The sequence below is a fragment of the Bos indicus genome, chromosome 19, assembly GCF_029378745.1.
Source record: "Bos indicus isolate NIAB-ARS_2022 breed Sahiwal x Tharparkar chromosome 19, NIAB-ARS_B.indTharparkar_mat_pri_1.0, whole genome shotgun sequence".
Lineage (NCBI taxonomy): Eukaryota > Metazoa > Chordata > Mammalia > Artiodactyla > Bovidae > Bos > Bos indicus.
Window position 1 is genome coordinate 35,891,575 of NC_091778.1, and position 13,628 is coordinate 35,905,202.

Below are 13,628 nucleotides of genomic sequence, written 5' to 3' on the forward strand. Positions count from 1 at the left end.
AGCCCGTCTCTTACGCTGCGCAGGGGCAGAGCTGGGTGCTGAGGATCCAGAGGAAAAAGCAGTGACTTCTGCCCTCCTGAGGCAATCAGACAGGCAGCTGACTGTGGGGGTGTGACACCCACAAGGGGCTCTGGGGGTGGGGAAAGGAGGCGGTCAGGGCCAACTGGAAGGAGGGGGCCCACTGATGGGAGGCAGGACTGACCAGGTGGGTGGTCCCAGTTACCACCCCTCCCAGATGGGGAGTCAGATGCCCACTGTCCACCTGATACCACCTCCCCTGCCCCCTAGCAGTCCTGCACAGTCATCCGCCATTTGTAACTGCTGCCTGCTCACTGCTCCCAGGGAAGGGCCACTCTCCCCACTCTGTGGGGCCCACTGGTCTATAAAGCTGGAGAGGGGTCTCCTGGCTTGTTTCTGACCAGGGTGCCAGCGTCCCCCTCCACCACACCGCCAGCTGCTGTGAGCAGTGAGCCACCAGAAGCCTTCCAGGTCAAGCCACCTCCTCATTTTGCAGAGGGTTAGTGGAAGCCCAGACAGGGGCTGTGACTTGTCCAAGAGGTCCCGCAGGGCTGAGAGACCTCTACAGATCTGTGCTCCAGAATGCCCAGCCACCAGAAAACCAACTTGGAGCTAGAGGCCAGAAGTGGGGGTCCAGACCCTTCTTTTGGACATCCAGCATCCCAGGAGTCCGAGAACGCCCCCTCCTTTCCCCGGCCTGGGCAGGAACCTCCCCTCCCTTCCTTGCCTGACACCCCCGTTCCACTGCATCCTGACAGCCCCTCCCGGCGCGGTTCCACCTGGGGAAGCCGGGAAGTGGTGCCCCTCCCTCCCCCAGCCCCAAGGGAGGAAGCCGCCTGTCAGGCCGCCGCGGCGTGTCAAATCCTCTTGCTGCCTAATTGTGAGACGGCGGCGTTTAAAGAAACGCTTTTCTGGCCGTCTGCCACACCGCAAACTGCTTGGTATAATTTTATTATTAAGGAGAGAGAAAAAGAGGGAGGGGGTGGAGAGAGAGAAAGAGAAAGGGAGCGAGAGAAGGAAATTGCTTAGTCCGAGTCAGCTGGTGGAGTATTCTCAACGTGAACGCGGCCCGGCTTTCCAGTTGGCAAGCTGACTTCGTTAATTGCGCATTCAGTCTCTACTTAGGGTAATTGAAACGAAGCGGGGCCCGGGTCTGACAATTAGGGTCTGCGACTAGGCCGTTAACCCTTCCGCCCCCGCCCCCGGCTCCCACGCACCCCTGGGGGCGGCGGGCTAGCGCCCCAGCGTCGGCAGGGTTAACGCGGCGCGGGCGCCGGCCGAGCGGGGGATGGGGCGGGATGGGGGGCGTGCGGGGGCGCTTGCGGCCTCGCCGGCCCCCCCGCAACAGATGTTTCAGGCGTGTAAGACAAAGACAGAGCTCCTGCCGCTGCCGGAGAAAATCCGCAGGACTCCCTCAGGGGCAGGTAAAATTTCACCTTCTATGTGTGTTCCCCCGCCCGCCCCCGCCCGATTTCCCGGCCTCTGCGCCAATCCGGAAAGCGCCACCAAAGACGCCGCGCCGCCGTCTCCGCCGCCCAACCCGCTGACCCCAGCAAGGTCGCGGCGACCTCGGGCTCCGCCAGCCGCGCGCCGGCCCCTCCTGGGGCGCCCCCGGCCGCAGTCCCGCGATCGCAGGCGCCGGGAGCGAGGAAGGGGCGCTTTTCTCGCCACGAGGCGGAGGTGGCGGAGACACCGCGCGCCTCCCTCCGGCCTGCGCTGGGACCCCGGGGGCTGCGCCCCTGCGGCCCCCATCATTCATCTCCCTGATTCCCGCTGTAGCCGCCCTCGGAAGTCAGCCGAGTGAAGCAGCTGTTCCTTGCACACTCCACTTGACCAAAGATGATGATAAATGAGGCCCGGGCTGCGTCGGGAACGCGGCGGCGGCGGCGGCCGCGAGGGGCGCGCAGGGCGGGGCGTACAGCCTGTACCCCCTCCCAGCGCCCCGGGAAGGGCGAGGACGCTAAGGACAGAGGCCGACGGCCGCAATCAAAGGCCCGCACTCCCCTCTCGGCGCTCCGCGCCGCCTCGATGCGGGCGGAGAGGAGCCAGGCAAAGGAGCGCCCCCAACACCGGGGCCTACGCGAAGACCCCCTCCTCGAGGCGGCACGGCCCTCCCTCCGCATCCCGGGCCCGAGTGCCTTGGTCCCCACCGTGCCCTCGCCCGCGCCTCAAACCTATTAACGCTCGTAAATAATGAATAATGGAGCGAAGCTTCCCTCCGCCGCCAGCTGCGCCCGGTCCCGGGGAGGGGGCGCCCCGGCCGGGCGCGGGGGCCCGGGCGCACGGCCCCGCACACGTGCAGCCGCGGCACGCAGGCGGGCACCCCGCCCGCCGAGGAGGGGGAATCCCGCTCTGCCCTCCCCAACGCCACCTCCCCTGGAGTCCTCTGGCACCGAACGAGGCGAGAGCGCGCGCGAGCTTCCCAGCCGGAGAGGGTTATTTTTAACCTGCCCCCCTTTCCTTCCCAGCCTCTCGGGTTTGCGCGCCCGTCCGCCTCCCCCCGCCCCCCCCCAAGCAGCCGAGGACGCAGGCTCCTCACCTCGCTCAGCGCCTCCGGACTCCGAGCGCCTCCCCCGGCCCGCGGCCCCCGCCCCTGCACGGGCATCGCGCGGCTAAATCTCAGCCTGGAAAGGACCGATTAGGAGCCGCGTGCCTTTCTGCGAAATATTGGAACCGGCTGGGCTGGGGGCGGGGATCCCGGCGCGCTCGTCCCCTCGCCTCCCTCCGCGCTCGCTCAGCTCTCCCTCTGCAGACGCGGGGCGGCCAAGTCAGGGCGCCGAGACCCCCTCTGGATTTCGTCCTTCTCTCCTCAACGCCCACCCTTCTTCAATCATCCACGAAGCTGGAGCTTCTAACACGCGGACCCTCCGGCAGCTGCGGCGCCAAGTGGGGCGCTGCCTCCCCCATCTCCAGCCTCCTCCCTAAGCCGCTCCAAACACACACACCATTTACACAGCAGCGGCCTTGCACACCGGCGACTTCAAGGCGGACCGCCAGGCCCGGCCTGGGGCGCGGGGGGGGGCGCTCCTCCCCCAGCCTGCCCCCTCCTCCCGGCCCCTTCCCCAGCAGGCCCAGCAGCCCCAGCAGCCCAGACCCCCGCCCCCTCCTTCAGAGGCCTGGGGCGCAGGAAGTCCACGTCCACTCCCATTACCCTGCTCGCCAAAAGGCCACCCACCCAAACCCCAGCCTGTCCTTCGCCCCAGAGAGGGGGCAGCTAAGGATAGGGCTGGACCCAGAACCCCCTGGGGGCCTCGGCTGGATCAGTCACTTGACATTTTCCAGACTGCTCAGGCATCGACCCCCTGACCACCTCCCTTCTGAAGCGGGGTGGGGGGGGGGGGCGGGGGGTGCCGAGAGAAACCGGCTGCAGAGCCTCCAGGGGTGGGGGGTAGACTGGAGGTCTGGCCTGCTGGGAAGAGGGAAAAGGGCCTTCCCGCCCGGAGTGCTGGCCCAGTAGCAGCAAAGAACAGGGCATATTTGGGAACTGGGGCCAAATTTCTCTCCCAGGACTAGCTGAATGGGGTGGGCGGGGCGGTGGGGAGCAAACAGGCGCAGCTCCCACCCCAGGGTAGCAGCCTCTGGCCAAAATTACTGCAGAGGTAAGAAGCCTGGCCGGTTGGAGCTGGGGTGGAATACAGATGTGAGAACAGCTGGTCTGCTGACACCCTTGGCCATCTGGGAGGCCCAGCCTGGCCTGGACAGGAGGAGGTTTGAGGACAGAGCAGGGATCTCCTGGGCACACACACAGCCTGGCAGGGCAAAGGGGGGTTGTCACCGGGCTTCTCTCCTCAACCAGCCTGGATACAGAGCCTGGGGCCTCCCCCAGGTCTTGAAAATTCTCAGTAACCCTCAGACCACGGAAGCAGGTGTAACAGCAGGACAGCGTGTCCGTCCCCTCCTAGGGCCTTGGCAGATCATACCGTTGACCCTCAAGCTGCCATCTGGAAGGTGATGTAACCTCTCATTTCACAGATGGGGAAACTGAGCCCTGGAGTTGGGGAAGGGGGTGGGGACAGGGCTCCTAGCTCCTCCCACCCCAGCTTGTAGGAGTCCTCCCTTTCTAGGGCCAAGGATGACAGGGAGGCCCTGGTTCGCTCCTTTGGAAATTTCAGAAAACTGTTTTTCTTGGGAGAAAAAAAGGGCAGGGGCCTGGTGTGGTGAAGAGCTGGAGAGAAATCACACTGTGCACCAACTACCCGCCCAATCTCCTCCTCCCCCCAAGCCCCTCCCAACCCCTTCAGACTCAGCCACCCTGGTGATGAGGGTCTTACTGAGGGTCCCAGGAGGAACCTCATGTGCGGCCCAGATGTGAATGTCACAAGCTCTTCACACGTGTGTGGCTGGTTAGGACAAACCACAACTTCACATAGGGCCTGGCAGTTTTGCGTCGCCCAAACAGGCAGCTCCTATTTTGATATGAGAGGGAGTCTCCATCTCAAGGCTGGATTCTGGGTTGGGGGGACTCTGCCAGATGAACAGCTGGGGCCACCCTGTGCTCCGGGCTCCCCTGCTGCCCCTCTGCTGGGAAGGGAGCTTCCATTTCCGGGCAAGGCTTGGATGGATGCTCTGCTGCCCCCTCTGCCCCCCATTCCTTGCTCTCCCCAAAACCAGGTGGATCCTGGGCAGCCCCCCTAAACACGTCGCCTGGTGACCAGAAGCACTGGCTTTTGGGGAAAGCAAACCACCAGCTCAAACCTGGAGGCAGCCTGGGACCGCTCTCCTCAGGACGGAAAATATTTGCCTTTGGTTTTCGGCTGCTGCTTTGTCCTGGCTGACTTTCCTCTCCTCCATGCAGCCGTGAGACGTGGAGGTGCTGGGGGGCGCAACCGAGGGGAGGGCAGCTGTCTGACTCCAGCGTCCAGCTGTTCTGAACAGCACTCTGTTTCTCTCCCAGGACGGACAGGATACTTTCTGCCCATTCTCTGTGCTTGTAGCTGAAAGCATGTTTCTTTCTCCCCAGGCCCGGCCCTCTCGGGCCTCCCCTCCAACTAAACCAGATCTCCTGGCCCACCCCAGATTCCGGTCACTAGGTGTCTGGGAAGCGCCTCTCTCAGTTGTTCGCAGTGAACTCAGCCCGACCCCTGGAAGCCTGTTCTGGAAAGCTGCGGGAGAATCTTTGCTGGCCAGCTCTGCGCTGACCACAGGGAGAGGGCAGTCTTCTATCGAGACGGGGGCTCCAGAGATGTCAGAGTCACATCAGCCAGTTGTGGGGGCTCGCTGGTGGCTCTGGAATACTGGGAGTTGTCACCTGGCCCAACTTGGTCCCCATCCTGTAAAGACCTGGGCTCTGATGCCACACAGCTCTGCACACCATGCTGGGTGACCTTGGGCCGCTCACTTCACCTCTCTGAGCCTCACGCTCCCCAACTGAAGCCTGCTCGTACCCCGACACGCCGACGCGGGTCCGTGAGACTGGCAGAGATGCCGTGCTTGGTGCCTGGTGGAGGAAGCACAAGCAGCAGCGGTTTCCAGCGCTGCCCATGGGGCGAGAGCCAGACCCTGCACTGCCTCTGCCTCCCAGGGAGCTAAGGGTGAAACAGAGCAGGTCCTCAGGAAGGGGCCGGAGCCGGGGGCTGGGACCCAGGGTTAAGGTCTGTGCTCAGACGTGTCCCGACCCCCATGGCAGATGAGCTGTCCTCCCGGCTGGACTGCCGCTGTTGTGTGTGAGCTGGGTGGAGGGCAGAGTCTGGGTTTCTGTGACTCTTAACGAGCTCCCAGGTGAGGCTGCCTGCTGGCCTGGGGGCTGCAGAGGGCAGCAAGCTCTCAGCCCCTGGAGGAGGCTGGGCTCAGCGAGGGGCTCTGAGTCCTGTCCTGTCCAAGGAGGGCTGCCCAGGACCTGGCGTTAGCCTGTGGCTCCGTGTTCCCGAGCCGTCTGTCTCAGAGCCGGGGTCCTGCAGCTCTGCTCCCCCGCCCCCCAGACTCTGCACCCAGCCCTGCTTCCTGGTGGCACTGAAGGGCAGCTCATGCTGCTGAACCCATGGTCACTTCAAGTCTAGGCCTCCTGGGCCTCAGTGGCCCTGTCAGGACAGTGGCAAACTGGGCTAAACTCATCCCCCCTTTCCATTGATGGTTCCAAACCCTCTCCCCTTCCCTGACCCCTTCCGAGGGGCAACAGATCCAGACCCCAGCACTGACCCCAAGAGCTGCAGACCTGGGGTGGGTACAGGGCTCACCCAGACCCATCCTCACCACCTCACGTGCCTGGCGCTGCCCTAGTAAGCACTTTCACAACAAACTTCATCTTCATGCCAGTCCCGCGGGTGGGTCCCATGACCACCCTTGTTTCACAGATGACAGCGCTGAGCCCAGAGACCTGACGCCCGAGGCCACACCCTGGAGGAGGGGCCGGGGGCGGACCTGGGTTCTCTCAGGCTGGCTCGGCCCCTAGGCGTGCCAGACCACGGAGGATTCCTCTGGGGAAACCACTCGTTTTGGCCCCTCCAGTGCTGGTGTGGATGTGATGCCTGTCTCTCCCCGGCCGGCAGCGGGCCCCGGTCAAGTTACGGAGGTGGGGGTAAGCCGGTGCAGTCGCTGAGAGAGCTCTTTGGTGAATAGGAACCAGCTGTGCCTCTGCCCTGGCCCAGCCAGGCCCATAGTGGTCTGCATCGCATGAACTGCAGTATGCAGAAACCAAAGCCCGGAGATCCTATATGTGTCCCCGTGAGGGGCTGAGGAACACACATGTGCGGAGGTCTGTACCATGGATATGGGCTTCGTGTGTGGATGGGGTGCAGCCTCTAGGTTGGTGAGCAAACCACAGTGTAGACAGTGTGCAGAGAGGCCCCACCTGTATAAAAGAGGAGGGGTACTCGATTTTTCATTTTTTACCATGAGCCTGTGATACCCACTTAGGATTTTAAGCTTACACTGTGGATAAATACCTACCCTCCAGGCTGGCTCTGAAGATGGCTGGAGAGTGCGCCCCGTGCCGGGCTCCCATCTGGCCCGGCAGTTTTCCAGTTGCCAGGCTACAGCAGGCCGTGGCCATCAGCAGGAGGGACAAGCCCAGCTGCCAAGAGGAGCAGCCTCACTCAGTCCTGCAACAGGCAGCACGGCGATCATGCGTCATCTTACAGATGAGAAAACTGAGGCCTGAACCCCTACAGAGGCCAGGACCTCGCTTCTGGGTGCACCGCCTTGGGGGCAGCTGCCACGGCCAGGGCCCTTGACGAACGGGGCCTGGGGCTCACAGGGACGGCTCCCGGTCTGTGGGACACCGAACTTCTCACTCCATTTCTACCAGCACTCTGCTCCCCTCCAACTGCCAAAACAAAGGCAACACTCGTGATAAGGGCAGAGGCGTCTCTGGCTCCCAGGGGCTGTGAGGGTGCGGCTGACCGTCTGGGAATGCTGGGCTGAGTCCCAGCTGGGCCGCCCGCGCGCCCTGGGCCTGGGCCTCAGTACCTCAGTTGTGAGCAGGCGCGGGGGTCAGTCCCTGGAGGGCAGCGTGTCTAGGGACAGTGCCTGGCAGAGCAGGGCCCAATAAGCAAGTTGTTATTTCTAAGAGGAAAACATTTGTATAATTTTTTATAATAGAGGGCAAGTTCAGGAAAATCCTTGACCAGTCCTAGTGCTGGCTGAGGAGGGGGGTCAGGAAGCTGGGAGCTGTCTAGGGTGACAGGAACCGGGCTCTGGCCTCAGGAGCAGCTGGTGCCTGCCTGGGTGGGCGGCCATGCTGTCTCGGCAGGCAGTGGCCAGAGTGAGACCTGGCTGTCTGAGTTCTCAAGCTGGCACTTTGGGTAAAAGAGACTTGGCTGGCTGGCTGGAGGCCTCTGCAGGCCCGGGCCCGTGGAAAGAGGACTCAGAAAGGCCCTTCTGTCCTCCTGGCTCTGGGCTGCTCTTTTCCAGACCAGAGCCTCCTGTGTCTTTGGAAAGAGCATCGAGTACCCAAGGGCTGCTACTGACTCGCCATGTGACCTCGGGTGAGCCCCCGCCCCCACCTCTCTGGGCCTCCATGTCCTCACCCAGGAGACTGGGCCCACCTCACGGGGTTGAGCAAGAGCCAATGAGAACATGGACAGAAAAGTGCTTTGTCATCGTCACCCTTGTAGCTGCTTCTCACACGATGCTTACGTGTGCAGAGCCCTGCTCTAAGAAGCAGTCTACATATTTTAACTCCTCTTACCAATGATGCAACAGAGGCTCAGAGAGATTAGGGCACTTGTCCAGAGTTGCACAGCTTGTGAGGACCAGAAGCACCATGATAGCAAAGTGCTGTGAGGCCTGATTTTATTATAGTTCAAGGATGTGGGTCAGGTCAAGGATAGCCAAGCTGCACACTTCCTGAGGCAGCTTTGGCCAGTCCAGGAGGGCGGGCGGGGCAGAAGGGCCCTAATCACACCTGAGCAGGAACTCAGGCTCAGAGGAGGCTTCCCGGAGGCCTCCCTGGGTCCGCGTGGCAGGAGGCCTTGGGGGCTGTGGTGAGGGTCTAGAAGTGTCAGGCAGGAGCACCGACTCAGCAGCAGGTTCCAAACACTGATGGGGAGAAGCAGGGACAGCCTCGGGGTACCCCAGAGCCCACGCTTCCAACCCACCAGGCGACACCGCCTTCAGCGCATCCACCAGCTCACCCCCAGTGGCTGCAGGGTCAACACCCTGGTGTGACAGATTGCACATCTGAGGCCCAGCAAGGGCAGGGGTTCACACAGCGTGGGGGCTCAGAACTGCTCCCCCCACCTCCCACCTCTGGCCTCCTTCCTCATGCCTATAGGCCTGCACCAGCCTCGTCCCCGTCCCTGTCCCACTGCAGGGACTGTCTGACACCGAGGGGGTGGTGGTCTCCCTCCGGTCAAGACCTCCTTGGCACTGCTATCAGTATGGATGGACGAAGCTTCCAGCACAGCGAGGACAGGCCCCTGGAGACGTGGAAGGGCCTGAGATTCCCATGGGAAAGGGCTGGCTCCAGCAGACGCCCCTGCAAGCCGGCTTTGATGGTGGATAAGCCCCAGCTGGCTCCTCAGGCAAACTTGATCCTAGTGAACTGGACAGGCCCACAGGTCCACGCGGCACCCCCACAGCCCCAGAGCTCCCAGCAGTTCCCTCCACCTGCAAAGCCAGCGTGAGGAAGGTTTTGTCCTCCAAACACCCTGTATTTAAAGATCACCGTGTGTTCCCTCTCACAGGTGCAAAAGGAAAGCTAATTAGGCCTTTGATGGACGTGAGCAAGCCAGGGGTCATGGGCCTTGTGTTTGCCAAATGACTGAGTGAATGAATGGATGGATGGATGGGTGGGTGGACAGACAGGCAGTGGGTGGAATTGCAACCCCAAGCAATGCCATTGCTCATTAGCCTGAGCGAAATAAGACTTCCTCAAGGCTTTAAAGAGCATGGCAGGCAGGGACTTCCTTGGTGGTCCAGTGGTTAGGGATTCACCTGCCAGTGCAGGGGACACGGGTTGTATCCCTCATCCAGGAAGATCCCACATGCCACAGCTAAGACCAGGTGCAGTCAAAGAAGAAAAAGAAGAACATGGTGGGCAATTTCCAGGGTGCCAGGGACCCCCTGCAACCACCCCTGTCATGACACCTGGGCCCAGAAATGGAGGGGCACGGGGAGGGTGCTGGACCCCAGCTGCACCTCGCTGTGTGGGTCATCCCGGGGCCTCCAGAGCTCATCGAGAAGCCCCCTTTCCTGGGCCCTATCCCTGCGCTTGGGGCTCCCAGCATCACCCTGACCCATAAGTGTGCCCAGGGTCCCTGGGGACCTCTTGCTGGGGACCCGGAGGGCAGGTGAGGAGGAGGGCTATACATGCCTGCTGAGCCCGCCCAGCAGCTCTGCAGAGCTGGGGAGAGCAGAATGCTTGTCATCCACGGGGACACGGGGACGGTTTAAGGTGAAATTTAAGCCCATTAGTGCCTGGCTAATGACATCAGCAGCGATAGTGAGAATGAAGATGGCAGGGTGTGCGAGCACCATAAATTGTGGGGCCGGCGCCCGCCTCTGTCCTTGGGCCTGAGTCCCGCCCCCCACCCCCAGCCCCCGCGCCCCTGCCGGCCCCCCCCAACCCCCGCCCCGGCCCAGCCCCCAGGGTCAGCGTGTGGCCGGGGCCTTAGCCAGAGCGTGAGAAAAGCTGGGCTAGGGAGCTGAGCGTGCAGGCAGCATCTCCCTAATCTCCCTCCTTTGATAACTTCTGTCTTTCCGTGCATACGCAAGAACCCAGCTCAGCCGCCGGCATCTCTTCCCGGGCTGAGCCGTCGCCCTGCAGCTAATGCCTGACAGCTCTGTTTATGTCTCCCCATAATTCTCCAGTTTTATGTTTTTTTTTCGGGGCCATTAAGCTCCCAGCCACAAGCTCCTTCCCCTGCCCCCGCCTGCCTTTGTCCTTGAGGCCTGGCCGCCCCACCGCCCTGTGGGAGAAGGGCTGCCCTCCCCCAGCAGGTGGACAGGGGGCCGAGTGCTCACTCTGGACATCCCCATCCCAGTCCCGTGGCTTCTCATCACAGGGCTCGTCCCGCTCGTCCCCAGGGACACAGGACACCAGGGTGCCGGGGAGCCTGATGAGACCCACTCTCCCTCAGACTCTGGCTTCCTTTCCTGGGTGGTCTCTGCTCTTACCCCAGCCTCGGCCACTCCTGAGGGCAAAGCCCCCTGCCTTGACCCCCCTCTGCAGCTCCAGATCCCCAGATTCAGCGCACCCATGTCACCCTAAGGCCACCTCTGTACACACCTCGTCCTCTGCCCCCATCTCCCCATGGTCCATCTCTGAGGAGGCCCCTCAGCGTCCTCAGGGCCCCCCTCCTGTCCCCACGACCACAGCCCAGGTCTGGCCACGGGTCAGACTGGGTTCCCAGATCCCAGCCTCCCCACCACGTGGCCTCTCACAAGCTTGGCCCCAGGCACTCCCTTGCTCTACAGCCTTCACTGGCTCCCCATTACTTAGTCCCTGTCCTCAGCATGCTGCTCCCACTGCCCTGCCTCCTGCACTGAGACCAGGGGAGGCTGCCCCTCGCCAGGCCCCCACTTCCACAGGCCAAACCCAGGGCGGAAGGACTTCCTCAGCAGGAAGCACCTTTCCCTTGCACTCTGGGTGCCCACAATGCCCTCATGTGGCCCCTGTGGGTCATGGAGTCCCTGGTTGCCCCGCATGGACGCCTGGCTCCCTGAGTGCCCAGGGCAGGCAGCTGCCACTCAAGAGCCAGCTTCCCCCACCGCTGTGGGGGCAGTGCCCCGGGGCCCACACAAGGCCAGGTCTCCTGAAAGAGGCCAACTCGGGATGCCAGAAAGCAGAGCCTTCCAGACCCCCTTCTCTTGCCCTCCAGGAGTGACGGAGAGGAAGAGGTGGCCCCCCAGCCCCCTGCCTGATGCCCTGTCTGCCTCCTGAGTTAGAGCCACTCCTCCTCGGCCCTCCACTTTCCTTTCAGCTGAATTGCCTTTGCAACCAGAGGCCTCCTGCCCAACCTGCCCCTTCCCTGCACCTGTGGGCAGCTGAGGCGCCGCCCCTCCCCATGTGGGTGCTATGGGACGTTTGAGCCTGCATCCCGAGGCAGGGGAGTCGCATCCCCAGGGCGTGGGTGCCGGTGTTGCACCCTATCCTCCTCTTCACAGGTACTCGGCTTGGTTTCAGTTGATTCTGACCTTGTTCTGCATCCCCTGGGGTGTCTGGCCACAGCTTGGCAGGTCCCCCCACCCCACCCACCTCCCACCAAGACTTCCTGCCCTTGGCAGGTTCCACGGCCATGCGGGCAGCCCCCGGCCCACCTCTCCCTCACACACAGCCCTGGAGCACAGCGCGGGGTGCTGGCCCAGGCCATCCTATGCTCTACTCCCTACAATCCTGTTGTTAAGAGCAGGGCAAGCTTCGTAATTTGAGGGACCCAGCGCAAGATGAAAAATCTGGTTCCAGCTCAAAAAGCAACAGAGCCACACAAGAGCAAGTGCAGGGTGTTCTGAACGCAAGCCCACAAAGCCAGAGCCACAAAGCCAGCCCGAGGAGGTGAGCTGGCCAGCCGCCTCTCCCGCAGCAAGAAGACCAGGGTCTGACCCGCTGGTCACGCCTGTAAGGATGGCTCCTATCGACTGCACACTTGCTTTGTGTTGAGAGCAATGAACATGTTAAGTCAACAGACCACCAGACTCCATGGCTCACGGGGGTTCAGGGAGGTGTGATCTGCCCAGGACCCCTCTCCAAAGGCACAATGAACTCTGCTCTGAGGAGGAGGCTCCCAACTGAACCTGTGCTGATGAACCACTAAGACCCCCCATGTCAGCTCTGAGTGGAGCCCAAGAAACCACCGTAACCCTCCCTACATGCAGAGATGTGGAAGCGAAGGCTCCAAGAGGGTGTCCAACTCCTGCAAGGTCACACAGCATGCACAACCCCAGATCCCAGCCTCAGCAGCCCTGTTTCCAAAGACCCAGGCAGACACTCATGGACTGGTGCATAAGGAATCAGGCAGGACGTGAAAGCTAGGGGGGGACACACACAGATGCCGCACCAGAGGCCCGGGCAGTGACGTCTGTTCTTCTCTCTACACTCACTCTTGGTTATTTTCTGTATTTTCTCCAGCGAGCTGAGATTTTTGAAATGATCAACAGCTCACAGTTTTTGGAATGAACGAGGAACAGAGATTTGTGGAACAGAGTCCTGTTAATGGAGATACTGTGGATACAGAGTGGGGTTTACTTGCTTCCTAAGGCCCAAAGCTTTAGGGCCCCTGGTGTCTGGGTCTCCTTCCCTTCGTCACTGAGGGTTTAGAGGGCTCATGAAAGCTTGGGGGGCCTGGGCTGCCCCTGGGATGACCCCGCCTGGTTCTCTGGGGACGCCTGAGTGCTCAGGAAGCCGTAGGCCCTGAGGAGGGTGCTCACGGCAGGTCTTGGCATCCCCTTGGCCGGTCAGGAAGCAGGGCTGGTATCCACTGGACTACTGTCCTGCTGGATCCCTACTCCAGATCTTGCTAGTCCCAACCTTTCCCTGAGGGATCCCCCACATTCCTGAGGCCCCCTCAAACATGCACTACCCTGCCCTCCTGCTCATAGCCCAGTGGATCCTAGCCGCCCCGATACCCACAAGACCAGGCTCCCCTCCAGCCCCTAGGCACCCTTTCTGGCCTCATCATCTGGTGCTGGACGCTGCCTCCAGGCCTCTGAAGCCCCCTCCTCAGCCCAGAGCAGGGGCCGCGCCCAGTTCCCTGCCAAGCGGTGGCTGCACAGCAGGATCAGGACCACACCAAAGCAGGTCACCCCCACCACCCCACCTGGCCCAGAGTGGTGCCCAGGGATCCACTTGGGCCCTGCCTGCCCCTGGGAGCCGGGGCTGGACCGGGGTCCCTCCCACCCATGTGGATGCCAGGCCTCCTGCAGACAGCTCTGGGCCGCCTCCTGCCCTGGGAGCCCCTGGGTCTCAGGCTGAGAAGAGCTGACAGCTCCTTAATAAAAGCTGCCACAGACGCGCCTGAGTGACATCGCGGCGGCCGGCGAGAGGCAGCCCACATCAAAGCCCCATTTTTCTTCTTCCTGTGCGGCACTGAGACGGTTTCATAGAGAGCCCCACGTGCATCTGCGACAAAGACACTTCTTCTCACAACTGGCCATGGCCCCAGCCTCCCCAGATGCCCCGCCGGCGCCTGGCATGCTTCCCTGAGAGTGCGGGTTTCAGGGAGCACCCTGTGCTG

At 62.3% G+C, this 13,628-nt stretch overlaps 1 protein-coding gene across 4 annotated transcripts in view; it reads right to left on the minus strand.

The window, feature by feature from the left end:
- The window catches only part of RAI1 (retinoic acid induced 1), a 103,666-nt gene that overhangs the window by 20,985 nt on the left and 69,053 nt on the right, over positions 1-13,628 (minus strand). Inside the window, exon 1 of one of the 4 annotated variants that reach the window (XM_070773191.1) lies at positions 2,558-3,002. The exons of the other annotated variants lie outside the window; for them this stretch is intronic. The gene's annotated coding sequence lies outside the window, so the exon portion shown is untranslated. Of the gene's footprint in view, positions 1-2,557; positions 3,003-13,628 lie in introns of those variants that run through there. 4 annotated transcript variants of the gene reach the window in all.